This window comes from Accipiter gentilis, chromosome 1, assembly GCF_929443795.1.
Source record: "Accipiter gentilis chromosome 1, bAccGen1.1, whole genome shotgun sequence".
Taxonomy (NCBI): Eukaryota; Metazoa; Chordata; class Aves; order Accipitriformes; family Accipitridae; genus Astur; species Astur gentilis.
The window spans coordinates 5,035,434-5,048,344 of record NC_064880.1 but is presented as its reverse complement, the minus strand read 5'-3'; the positions used below and the strand labels follow the sequence as shown (position 1 = coordinate 5,048,344).

General features: G+C 41.8%; 1 long non-coding RNA gene across 1 annotated transcript; it reads left to right on the top strand.

The window, feature by feature from the left end:
* The first annotated feature begins 2,898 nt into the window (after positions 1–2,898).
* LOC126042620 (uncharacterized) lies at positions 2,899–10,220 on the top strand. Its single transcript, XR_007507245.1, has 4 exons — positions 2,899–2,992; positions 3,894–4,109; positions 4,257–4,335; positions 5,302–10,220. It is a non-coding gene; the product is annotated as an uncharacterized LOC126042620 (long non-coding RNA).
* The last annotated feature ends 2,691 nt before the right edge of the window (positions 10,221–12,911 follow it).

Genomic DNA, 12,911 nt, shown 5'->3' with positions numbered 1-12,911 from the left:
TTCGCCCACCTGAAAGTTCATAATTGGGAAGACTGACAGCTCCTTTGGGACAAAGGAGAGAATTTGTTGCTCTGCAACCACCAACTAGTGGTGTGGTATAGCTTTAAGATGGTTTTTCTCCAGGATGCTGGTTCATCCTAGTAAGCATAATAGACTCAGCTAGATATTACTTCTAATTCTATGGTTTAGAAGTAGACAGGGTAGCTTAAAACAGCCTGTATAAAAGACATTGAGCATCCTGATCTAGTTTTGAAGTTAGCCTTGTTTAAAATAGGCAGTTGAACTAGCTGATATCCAGGAGTCTCTTCCAACCTAAATCTTTCTGAAGCTTGAAAACTGTCATTTTATCTTTTTCATTCAAGCTTTCTCCTGTTGCTGAGTTTCACCCACAAATTTCACAGATGAAAATTCTGCTTTGTTTTGCCTTAAAACAGGAATTATTTGAAGCCTCCAGTGACAGAGGATCTGTTTGCATCAGGCTTCCAGCAGGAGTTGTTCAAATCTTTAGAGAAACTTTGTGTAACTCTTCAGGTACTAGCTCAAGGCTTGTGACTAGGTCAGTCGTGGCTTAAAACTCCACTTGTTGACAATAGGAGGATGACATGGTGCTGGGAATGAACTTAAAATAAATGTGCTTAATTAAATGAAGCTTATGGTATCACATATTTCAGTGATGACAAAATGATTGCTGCAGATCTTACCTGGCAGGACTTTTCACCTCTCTTGGAATCCAGAATTTCCGTAACAGGAGAGTATTTCCATCTTCCACGCCCATCAACTTGTTGTTTTATAGTAGTGATTTCTTTATAGGCTAATTCCTCGTAGTGTTACATGATCCACCAAACAACTTTTTCCTGCTGCTTTGTCACCCGCAAGGTAACAGCGAGATTAAGCACAAATTTGTGTCTAGCCACTTAACTAGCACAGGATTGCTGTGAGTTGGTGTGATTTGTGCAGACTGGGTCACCCCTCTCCAGGAAAAGTGCCCCAACAACCAATGTGAAGTAAAACAGGTCGTGTCTTATCTTTTCTCTAAAGGGAAATTTGCCTTCTGGAGGCAAACTCTGAGCCCTTAACTGGCAAATTCAACTGCATGTGAATGATCATGTAAACTTCGAGTGGCACCTCTGGCCTTTAAATTGTTCTCAGGGATGCTAATACACGCTATGCTGTCATTGATGGTTTTGGTCACAATTCCCTAAAGCAGAAAGCTTTCCATAAATGCACACTCACAGTAAATCTGCTAGGTACTTGAATGAAAGAGAAGAGGAAAGGATTTGCTGTTAGACAAGCTGCTGAAACAGAAAAGTTGCTCAGCTTATCGGCCAGCACCTTTGCAGAGGTCTCTTCTAACTCTTAAACTAGCTTAGTTGTTTGGTTTCCCTGTAAGACTTTAAAGCTGTTCCCAAGTCAGTCATCTCTACAAATATAGCTTCTGACCATCTAGAAATAAGAGCAAACTCCAGAGCTGGATAACTTTCTTTAGTATTGCAAATGGTTGCTTTTCCTGCAGCCCAGCAGTGAATAATCAGTTAAATGATTCTAGGTCTCTGCAGAGGGAGAGAGAGCGCCTTAGCTTTTGCTGCATAGTTTTCAAACTGGGCTTCTAAATCTTGAAGAATCCTTACCTGGTTACCAGCTTGTTTGGACTCCACATGTAGTAAGTCCCATTGACATCTATGGAGGAGGCTTGTGGATTTCTTATTTGTGGAAAAAAAATACACTCATGTCTATTGTCCCAGATTCCTGTAATTAAAAACTTTGAGTTGCAGCTTATATGTTCTCTCCAGGTACGTCAATAGGAAGGGTGGAGAAGGATGCTCCTACATACGTGCCTGTGATGAGATTTCATTTAAACTTAATACCACGAAGAATTTTGTGCATACTAAGGAAAGGTGATGATTTTCTAAGGTGACTCCGCGGTGATTTGGGAGAAAGAATTAATATCTAGTCTTATGCAACACAGTTAATGTTAGTGCAGAATAAACTCTTCATTGGTAGGGATTCTTCTACTATTATCACTATACTATGCCTAGTACAGCAGCCCCATTCAGTTGACATCTTAGTTTGTACCATAAAAAAACATAACGAGCTGCACTAGTTTAATAGATACTGCCTAGATTTATTGACATCTTTGGCTGCCAGGAGCAGGACTCAATGGATTAGATCCAACTGAGACAAACATTTGCATCTAAGATGCTGGCCCCTTGCAGCTGAAGGCTTCAGCAGATTTGTTTGGACCAGCTGAGTGGTACTGATGTGGCATGCTGCACTCCCTCTTTTCTACTTTGGGTGTTGGGCACATATTTTTTTGGACTGCCCTTCCTGTGAGGCTTGAATACAGGGATGGTTTTGCTGCTCCATATTCTCCCAGAGTGTTAAACAGTTTCAGTTGGAAGACTTGTTTCCTCCTTTCCTGAAGCACTAGGAATTCTTACAGGTGGCAAGCAGCAGAGGGGAGCTAAAATGATTTGAAAAATTAAAAGCAGGATCATTATCCTGCTGCATAGATAGAAGGTTGTTCCCCAAAGCATCTTTTTCCTGGCCCTGTCGTGCTTAATTTTTAGTGGCTCAAAGGAGAGTTTTACAGTTCCCAAAACAGCAATCCTGCAGTCTCATACGTCCCTGGAGGAGGATGAAAGATGAAGTAGTATCTTCCTCTTCTGTACCAGATTGTTTTGCTCTCCTATAGCCGTGCTTGTCCCTGACCTGTTAATTGCCTTTGAGATAGTCTGGTTTGTTCTGATCCTGATGGGAAATGTTGGAGGGATGATTAGGTCATTGTTTAAACAAGACAGCTAGTTCCAGAGTGGGACACGTTTTCAGGGCAGGAAGGTGGGTACTGTTGTCAAGTCTTGATTTTGATGTTTTGGAATTGTTTGCTTTTTCCTCAGGGTGAAAAGGTTACAGTCAAGAAGTGATTTGTTAATTAATTGGTGCCGTCTCCTGGGACACAGGGAACGGAGCCCTTGTTCTGTTATCACAATGCCTGGTGGGTATTATTGTTCGCTGCTACGCCAGTTTGATTTGCCGGTTTGATTGGCATGCAGTTACAGCACTCCATTTCACCTTTGTCAGTCTCCTTTGATATTATATAGAGGGCACAGCTTTTCCCATCACCTGCACTGCCATTCTGTACAACAGAAGCCACTGAACTTTCTCTCATGACTCTTGCAATAAACCCAACAGTTTTGTCATGGGTAACTGTAAGTCTTCTGAAAAAACATACGGTCCCAAATGCTGGCCATTCTGAAGACTTGGTGGTAGCCAGGAGTTTGGGGTTTTAACATCTGCTTTTCAGTTTGAAGTGTTTCCAGTTCTTGCCTTTCAGTTGGTGCTCGTGCCTGTCTTCGTAGGATGACAAGTTTCTGATAACTTGTTGGAAGATGAAATATAGTTTCACTGTGAACAAAACAGGCTGAGAGAAAGAAAGAATTGAGAGTCTTAGCTCTCTCTGTCTTACTATCCAAACACAAACCAAATTCCTGAGCTTTTGGAATTTGTAACCCGGCACATTAGGAGGGGGAATAGAAGGCTTAGATGTCTCAGAATATACAGATGTAGTGTTGCCAGTAGATCACTGAAAGAAATTAGAGGCCGACAAAAGCCAGTGAGCTTCTAGTCATGCAGCATGTTTTACTTTTATACTCGAGTGTTGCACAACAGGCCCTCGAGTAATAACCTGCTTTTGAGGCTGTGATGCAAGAGTTAAGGAATTGCTTTGCCCTGAAGGTTGTCTTCTCACGTGTTCCTGTGTTTCCAGGAACTGAGGATTGCAGGAGTGCTAGATAACACCACATCTTGTGTATCTTAGGCCGTTCCACATGTATAATAGGAAGGTCAAATGGCTTCACTATAAATAAGTATTGGTCCCTTTTTCATTTGTTTTGCAGCTGATTGTGTTCCCAGTGAGTTCTCTTTCCGTCTCCCGTGTCCTATGCGTGACCTAAGAGGAGAGCTGTGCAGTCAAGTGAACCCACCAAGAGTTTAAACAGTTTTGTGTCTTAAACTATTAAGCACCTGGAAACACTTTGTTGTTCCACTGTCTTGCCTGAATGGTGTTGTGTGAAACTTGGGAACTCATTGAGATAAATATGGATTGCAGACAAGTAAGCTGGGTTTATCTTGTTAATATTTGTAATTCTTAGAGGCCTTAACCAAGATTGGGGGTAAGGGACAGGGTAACTGTCAATTTATGGTTTTGAGCCTCTTGAAAGCTGTTTTCTTTATTTAATTGACTCTTTGTTTGTCCCCAGACTCTTGCCTCCTGTGAATGAGAAGAGAGGAGGAGCTCGAACAACCTGCCCTAACTTCCCTCCTTCCGTGATGCCAGCTGTGAGTGTTTCTTTGGCAGTGTCTTAGCTGGTTGTTGTGAACAATAGTCAAGGAAGCAATCAGCAAGTATACTGCCCTAGAAGTGCTACACATTGTTGGGCTTGCCTCATATCTCCATGGCTTGAGGTGGATGGGGATCCAGGTTGGGATGCTGCCCAGGTGTACTGTGCTGCACTGGAGCTTGGGGTGTCTGATGGAGCAGAGGGCTAATGTGAGAAATGCCACAGGACGCATCAGAGACAAAAGGTGAACAAAAGAGGATATAAACATGTTGCAAGTTACTTTGCTCTTTCTTTGTCCTTCCCACACACATCTTCCTGAGAGTAAAATACCAGCTATTGTTAGTAACACTGCAAAAATGCAATACTAGATATTGGGAGAAGGGCCTGCTTTTAGGAAGAATTCATGCAAGCCTCAACCTCAGGCTGGTCATGACAAGCTAGCTTGGCTTTGAGCCTGGCATAGGAGCAACTCACCTGTAGTCACTACTTCTCCTGGGTGCTGGTCAGCAGCTATTCATTGCAAATATATGCAGTCAGGTGCCCCAAAACTTAGCTGATCTTTCTGGGTAAGAATTAATTAGATTTTCATTATGCAATGAGACATTTCTTCTTACCTTGTCTGGATAAGAGGGAGGCAAGGAGGATTTATGGAAAGGACAAATCTATGATATGGGATTGTTATAAGGGAGGAGATGCAAGAATACCCCAACCATGGAAGAGGGAAAGGCCTTGCCCAGATCTTATTTAAACTTCCAGCATTCACGTAGAGGATAAGAGCTTACATAAATTTTGATCTAACCAAGTTGGTTTTGTGTTTTATTCTCTATGGCCCTCACTGACAAGGCATGAGCTGGGTGTCTGATCCAGGGACACTGGAGCTCCAACCCTCTTTAAAAAACTAGCTATGACTTTTGTTGCCCACACTTCTGTATGCCTCCTTTTTTTTTTTTTTTTTTTTTTCCAGACATGAACATAATTGCACTAATTACAGGGAGTTGTGAAACTTCATGAACTGTCTCTAAAAGTTCTGCACTCAGAAGATAATGGATGACCAGAAGGGAACATGGTATCCTTCTGTTGCAAATCTTCTGAAACTTCATCTCTGCTGTTGCAGGATATTTGTTGTGAGACAGATGTTTGGAGCTAGTACATCAGATTTCCTGATAAGATACTACTTTTCTATGGCTTTTTACTTTCATTTTTTTTCCTCTTCATAGAGCCAAAGATGACCGTCAGTTCCATGCTTTCTGGGGAGAAACAGGGTGTGTTGTTAGAGGTAATGAGAATGGCTAAAAAATATCACTGGAAGATCACCATGAAGATCACCACAGGGAGTGCCTATTTGTATTCTGTGTAAATGCCCTTTGTAGTGCCCTTTCCTGAAGTGCCACTGCTGCATAACTTGAGTCTGAGCTGGGTGTTGGCTGAATGGAACCGATGCAATGACTGGAATGTGGTTGGGGTGACAAACATGTGGGGCTTGACCTGTGTCACTTAGCCTGTAACTGCTGAGCAACTTCATCTGTGTTAATAAAGCCAGTGAGTTTGAATTCCAGGTTATAAGATAATGTTCTGCTCTTCAAGTTTCCTGTACGTAACTTTGCAATAGTGCTTAAACCAGGATGGCTAGTAGCGACTAACTATCCAGTTAGCTTCTGTAAATATGTGGGCACTGCATTTCAAATAGTTCTGTTATATGTGCTCCTTGCTACCTGGGAAAGAAGCATAATGCAAACAGCATTGTTGAATACCAAGTGGTGTTCTGAAGGTCCGCACTGGGGATGTGACTGCGGCTGACCCCTTGGTTGGATGAATGGTAGTGGCTCTGCTGGGACCTGAGCAGTCAGCACCCACACATGGAAGGAGAATCTGTAAATTGTTTAACACAAATATTTTATGCCTGCCTTCAAAGAAGGAGGATGAAGGGTACGATATGGTGTTATACAACCCATTTTCAAGGTCATATTTGGATTACGGACTGTAGCTGTTGAGCGTCTTGTGTCAATGAAAGAAAGAGTCTCCTGGGCTCTGCACCCTTTCCCTTTAGCAGAATTGTCCCTGCTGCTTTGCACTTCATCTGTTTCAAATAACTTCTGTGAAATAACTTAAGTGAGGCTTCTAGCTCAGTAACCAGGGAAGCAGACACGCTTCATGACTCTCCCTACCTGAGGGTCTCATTATTAGCTCTTATATTCCTGTCTTATCTGTGTTAAAACTACAGGCTGAAGGCAGACCTTTCTGTTGCAAAGTACAGCGTATACCTCCAGTTCAATTTACAGTAAAAGCTACGTGCCCCAAATCCTGCTATTTGGCCTATTTTACTACTATTAAATATAAGGGATGCAGTCCATACATTTTTATTATAGGTAATGGCTAAATTAAAAAATTGAAAGACTGCCACAAAGATCACTACAAAGAGTGCCTCTTTGTATGCTGTGCAAGTGCCCTTTCTAGTGCCCTTTCCCAAAGTGCTACGGCTACATACTTGAGTCTCAGCTGGGTGACCTTAACACCAGGTCTTAAATGTATTATTTTTTTGTTCATGGCATACTCTGTTTCATTGTGAATGTACAATATTAATACCTTTATTTTTCTCCACGCAGCCACAGCATGAAGGAATATCCCGTATTAATCTCCTAATTTAAATTTGAAATGAAAAACTATCGCAACACTTGGAGCATACTTTAATGCATTGATTGTGCTGGCTTGATTCCAGCAGTGTAACTAATTGCGTTCTGCCTGCAAAGAATTCTCATTGCTCTTGGCTTTTTTGAGTGATGCTGGCTTGAATTCTTGTGTGATCTCTGCAGCCTGACTACACATTTTTGGTGCTAATGGAAAACTGCTTAAAATGACTAAGCATCTCTCCTTGATGAAAGAAAAGCCATGGGGCTTGCTAAACAGATCCAGTATAGTGCTCTGCTGGGAAGTGATGGCTGTGTCCTGTTTCAGCACTTGTGTACACACTCTCCGCTCTGCGGTTCTAGTGCACTGGAGATGGAACATAAAAGACTGCATAAATCCCAGGCTCATCTTGATCCAGGAGGTTTTTTACACTGTTGTGCTTGCCTCAGGGCCATTCTTCTATCCCCATGCCAAGCCTGCCAACAGTTGAAAATTTGTTACTCTAACAGTTAGTTGTCTGTCATGTTGGTCTGGTTAAAGAAGATAAGGGGACTGCATATTTCTCTCTTGAGAATCACAAGGTTGGAGTAACAGCTAACATGCCAAAGTTAGTACTCAGACACCGAAAACAGACCTGCCTGCCTTGGAGCGCATGCTTTTATGTTACTGTTGAACAACAGGGATGGGAAGCAGGAGAATGGGGGGTATTAATCTAGACGTAGCAGCAGCAGAGAAAGTCACGGTATTTGGTCTTGCATAATCAAGATAAAATAGGAATTCGCATAGCGTTTGTTAATTCCAGAGGACCTAGAATGAGTTTAAATTAACTAGTTACAAAACCATGAAACTTTGCTTTGTAGTTTCCTGCACAAGAAGAGTCAGAGAAAACAGTACATATCCTTTATACCTCCAAATTAGTGTATTGGCTCTATGTATTTCTATGTGTATTGCAATTCTGCTTCCAGAAAGCCTGTTCTCTGTATGTAAAATGGCCTCCCGCTGTGCCAAACTTCCAGTGTGGGTCTTTGCATGCGAATGTCAGATTCTTCCTAGCTGACTTGGTGGTACCTAGCTGTACTTGTTACAGAGCTGTCTTGACCCCAGTGTTTGCCAAGTAAAAGCTTTCAAATCTCTGAAAACTATTTTTCTGAGAAGAAAAGCCACGTGAGACTTGGCTATAGTGTCTGCACCTATTCAACCGACTGCCTTGTTGCTTAGCATTCTTAATAGATACGTAGGGAATGTATTTTCTTGTGGTTTTTTTGCTTGATTCTTCTAAATCTACTTGAAGAAGTTGTCATCTAGAGGGGGCAGCTACTGAGAAATTGTTATGAAAGCTGTCAGTGATCATTTTGGAATTTCTTGAGCAGCCTAGATTGCTTTCATTAATGCTATATCAAAAGCTGTCTGTATTAGTGTCTATCTAAAATGGAATAGATGGGGTTAATAAAGTCAAGGATTAGGTCCTTAATCTGCTCCAGGACTGCTAGAAATGTAGAATTTTTTTTATTTTTTTTGGTCACATGCTAGAAAAAGCAACAAAGGACAAACACGGGGATTTTCACCTCTCTCAGAAGCCTTCTCTTAACCATGCTTCCCTGGCTTCCTTTCAGCTGATGCAGTGAACCTAAGGATCAGGTGATGACTTAGAAAAATGGTCTTGTTCTCCTGGAAGCGAAGAGCTCAGGTGCTGGTAAAGCTGTTGGCTAGCCTTTTTTATTGTGTTATGATTCCAGAGTTAGCTTTATGTTTCCAGAGAATCAGGTTTGTTAACTCTTGGCTAGATGTTCTCATATATACATAGTGTCTTGCATGGGCATAGCCAGGCTATGCAGAAGATCTGTGTCAGTGAAAGGTTATGCATGATGCACTTAATTTTGCATTCTTTTGAGAAGGGTGGGAGTTGGGTGTCATTGCTCCCAGGCTGCACCCTGAGAAGCTAATGAGTAGAAGAAACAGTTGTACTGACTGACTTGAGAGGAACTGCATGGTGATTTGAAAACTAAAACATTAAAGGGCTTTTGCCCAAAGTAAGCCTCTAAGGCTGATTTTTTTAATTTATTTTTTTTTTCTGGTTATTTCAGTACAACACATCTACTTTTTTTTTTTTCTATGAGTGTAGTGAAACTGGGCTCTACTTTTTTCCAGGCTCCTATTTGAAACTACTGTCTAAGCTGTGGGCATGACATAAGGATGGCGAAAGGTGACCAAGGTACATCTGCTGGTGTTAGAACCATCTGCCTTCATCAGAGATGGAGATATGGCAGAGAAGCAATTGTTAGAATTGTCAGGACAATGGTGATGGAGAAAATACTACTGCCTGGAACAGCAGTGACCTCTTGTGGGTAGTGAGAATGGCTGATGATGCTGGCAGTTCGTTCTTGGGAGTCAGAGGATATTATTCTGTTGTAACTATGTCTGTGGCCCTAAAGTGAATGTGGTAAAGGGAGCTTGGATTCTCTTGGCTAGGTATTAGAAAGAAACAGCTATAAATGATGCAAAGTCTTTTCTTCTTCACATGTATGTGCTCCGAAGTCGAGATGTGAAATAGTGTCATAATTGTTAAGGAGCAGTCCAGACTCCTCTCTCTCTGGTGGACCCAGAGTTGGCCTTTGAGAGCGTAGCAGTGGAGTAAGATAGAGTGAGACCAGAACTTTTGCTCGTGTGTTTTTTTCCATGAAGTGTCTTCATCTCTGGTAAAAGCTGTCTCACTGATCTGGCACAAAATCAGGAGAGTAACATGGTAGTACGCAAGCAAAGATTGTGTCTGTGATATGCAGAGGTCCTGTGAGGGTCTCGGCCCCTAAAAATCGCATAAAAGATCTAAGGCATATAACTAGGTTCCTAATGAAATGAGAGCTATGCCTCAGCCCAGCTGCCTAGTCAGCTGCAAAGGTGAAGTAAAAACTTCTTGTTGAAGCCTTTTTTTTTTTTTTTTTTAAGAAGCTTTATCACTACATTCTATCTCACAGTTAGTGGAGGTAAATTTAGGTTGTTACAGCTCAACTGATGCTTTCCAAGATGCAGGGTGTAGCCTGTGTGTCAGAAAGCTCTTTTAGTAGTCGGTGAGATTAATTCAAGTCAGGAAAAAAGACTTTCTGTGTCTTTCCACCAAATACCGGATTGCTTTGCCTCATTGTGCTTTGAGAGCATCTGAAGGTGAAATTCTTAAAGGAGAATTTTCATTTTGTGTGTTGCTTTATGACAAGCTAGTTGCTCAGATTTTTTACTTCTCTCTACTCTGAGCTACACACAACACTGCCTTTGAATTGTCATGTATCTTTGGGCAGTTTCCAAATATTTCTATTCTCTGGACAACTGCAGATTCCATGGGACTGAAGGTAGGAATGTGTATCTGAGCAGAGACAGCTGCACTGCTACCCTGCAATTAGAAGGTAGCAATATCAAGATCATAGGAATGCCATGGAGATGCTGGGTGGTGGATGTCTTGCACGTGCAGATATCAAGAAAATGAAAGGTAGTGGGAATCTTTAATGAGAAGTTATTTGCCTTTTATTACTCAGTTTTGAAGCACTAACTCTTCATGCATGCCCTCCTGTTGAGCGATGACTTCTGTGTCTAAATTTACTGTATTCCTATTTTTAGAAAATAAGGAGAGATCCAGCAGAAAATCCTATGCCTGTCCTGTTTTTTTCTGATTGCTAAGGGAAAGATACATCTCTTGGTGAATTGAGACAAAACCAGAATTTGCATTTCCATGAACTTGTGGTTGTGATTCAGATATTCCCTTCTCTCCAGTTCTAAAAAAGGTAGTTTGTCAGGTCACCATAAGTTGCAGAAATAAACAATTATCTTGCAAGACTTAATTAAGCTGTGTTGTCGAGCCACATCCGTTGCCCCAAAAGAAAAGCAACACTCAAAAGCCAGGGTATTTGATGAAGTGGTTTGTCTGGATGTTTGTGATAGGTGGGTGAGGGTCTTGTGATATAAAAGTAGGGAAAGGGAAACCAAAGAACAAGGAAAAAGCCAAGAATGTGTAAGAGCAACAACTGGGAATGCAGCCTTGACAAAGTTTTGTCTCGTGTTTTTTGGGGGTCAGAGGGTAGCTAAAGACAGCCTGGAATAATTAGCTAAAAAAAGCTATTTGTGTCAGATTGTGTTCAGGGGAAATGCAAGTTGCTGCAACTTCCCTTTTCTATAAAGAACATGCAGAGGACATCAAGCTCCAAAATAAACTTCTTCTAAATGTAAAAGCCTGCTTGACTGAAGTTTAACTGGGTGGTAAAGGTCAAAAAGGTACATAGAAAGAAGATCTTGTTTCCAAAGGAAGCGACTTTAACAGAGCAAATGACAGATGCTTCAAGGTGACCAAGCAGCAGCACGCTAAGCCTGGGTGTAGCTGGAGACTTAGTAAAGAGAATTTTAGAAAGCTCTGAAGTTCTATCTAGGAAAGGTGTTGGTGCGACTTGTCCTTGGAGGTGAATCTCTGGAACAGAAGCGTGTTTGGATGGCACCAGAAAGGCAACTGTAAGATGGTTCATTTGTGAGGTGCTCTGCGTGCTGACCCATGTTGGCCCCTTTTGTGCTGTGGCAAAACTGATTGAAATCAATCTGATGAACAGCTCTAAAGACTTCATTCAGAACTGGCACCCGCTCCTAGGTAGCCAAGGCATAGCTGAATGTTGGTGAAAAAGCTCTTTGTGAACTGGCAGAGTGGGTGTGAAGACTTACCCTGACAAACTGATGTATCCCCAAGGACTTCCAGGATTCATGAGAAAATCGGACTTGAACTTTAAAAGTCAAAACCAGATGAAGATAATCAAAAGCTTAAGGAGGCAGTTGAACTGGCTGCAGGTTTTGAACACAGCTGTGCAGCAGAGTAGCGGAAGAAGAAATTGCTGGAGTGGAAAAATGGGAAAACCTGCTCTTAAAAACATGGAAGCAGTAGTGTCCCTCTTATACATCTGAGGGGAATGCAGGTTGTGTTTTTTTTTTAAAAGTGGAATTATTTTTCCAGTAAAGCAGCAATAGTGCAAAAATAGAGCTCAAGTAAATACTAGTTATCCTGAAAAACTTAGTTGTAAAATGGTGTGTTCTAAATCAAAGACATCAGAAGAAGTGATTTAAAATGTTGAGAGGAACTCCTCAATTCGCAAGATGGGAATGTAAAACTGAAAGGACACTGTGGCCAAAAGTAATATGCAAACACTGAATAATTTGTGGGTTTTTAAAGATATTTCTGTCAGATGTGTTTTCTGGGGTGTGTCGGATGGCTTCAGGGTGCTGAGAGAAGCTTGGGTGGGGGATAAGGCACCTCATTTTACAGGTCAGAATAAACCTTGTTTAAAACCTGTGAGTTCAGCAGGGATCCTTCATGGCTAGGTGGCTAGGAAATGATTGAACTGTTTGGGAGAACAGGACACCTGAACAATAACAATCTCCTTTGGAAATTGAGCACATCACTATCCACATCAAAGGTACAAGGTACGAGTTGTCTGTGTGGACGCCAATGAAGTATCGGGCAAGTTAGAAGCAAACGAGGACATACGTTCAACTTGTAAGTTCTTTGAAGCCGGGGGGGGAAGCATTTTCTTGCCAACAGAAGTATAAAATCTGTTTAACGTTGATAGTGAATGCTCTATTGTGTCTGCTTCTTGTTTTCTGCCTCCCAGGTTGCGGGATACGGCAGGAGTCAGTGCTGGCGTGTTTCAGAGTAAAGAACGTGGAAGGTAAAGATAACGTGGGAGCCACCTCGGGAGGGTGAAGGGACTGGGGGGAGGATTGGGAGGATTGATTGACCTCTGATCCTGGGGATCTGACCACGTACGGTTCAAACTGTGTGTTCTGTGGAGTTGAGATAGATATGTGTGTGTGTGTGTGTATATATATATATATATGGTTCTGTCTCGGCAAAGGGTTGGGAGCGTGGTGCGCTCTCCTTGGGGAAGAAAGGCATCAAGGATGGCTTTTAGGAGCCGATAGTTTAAA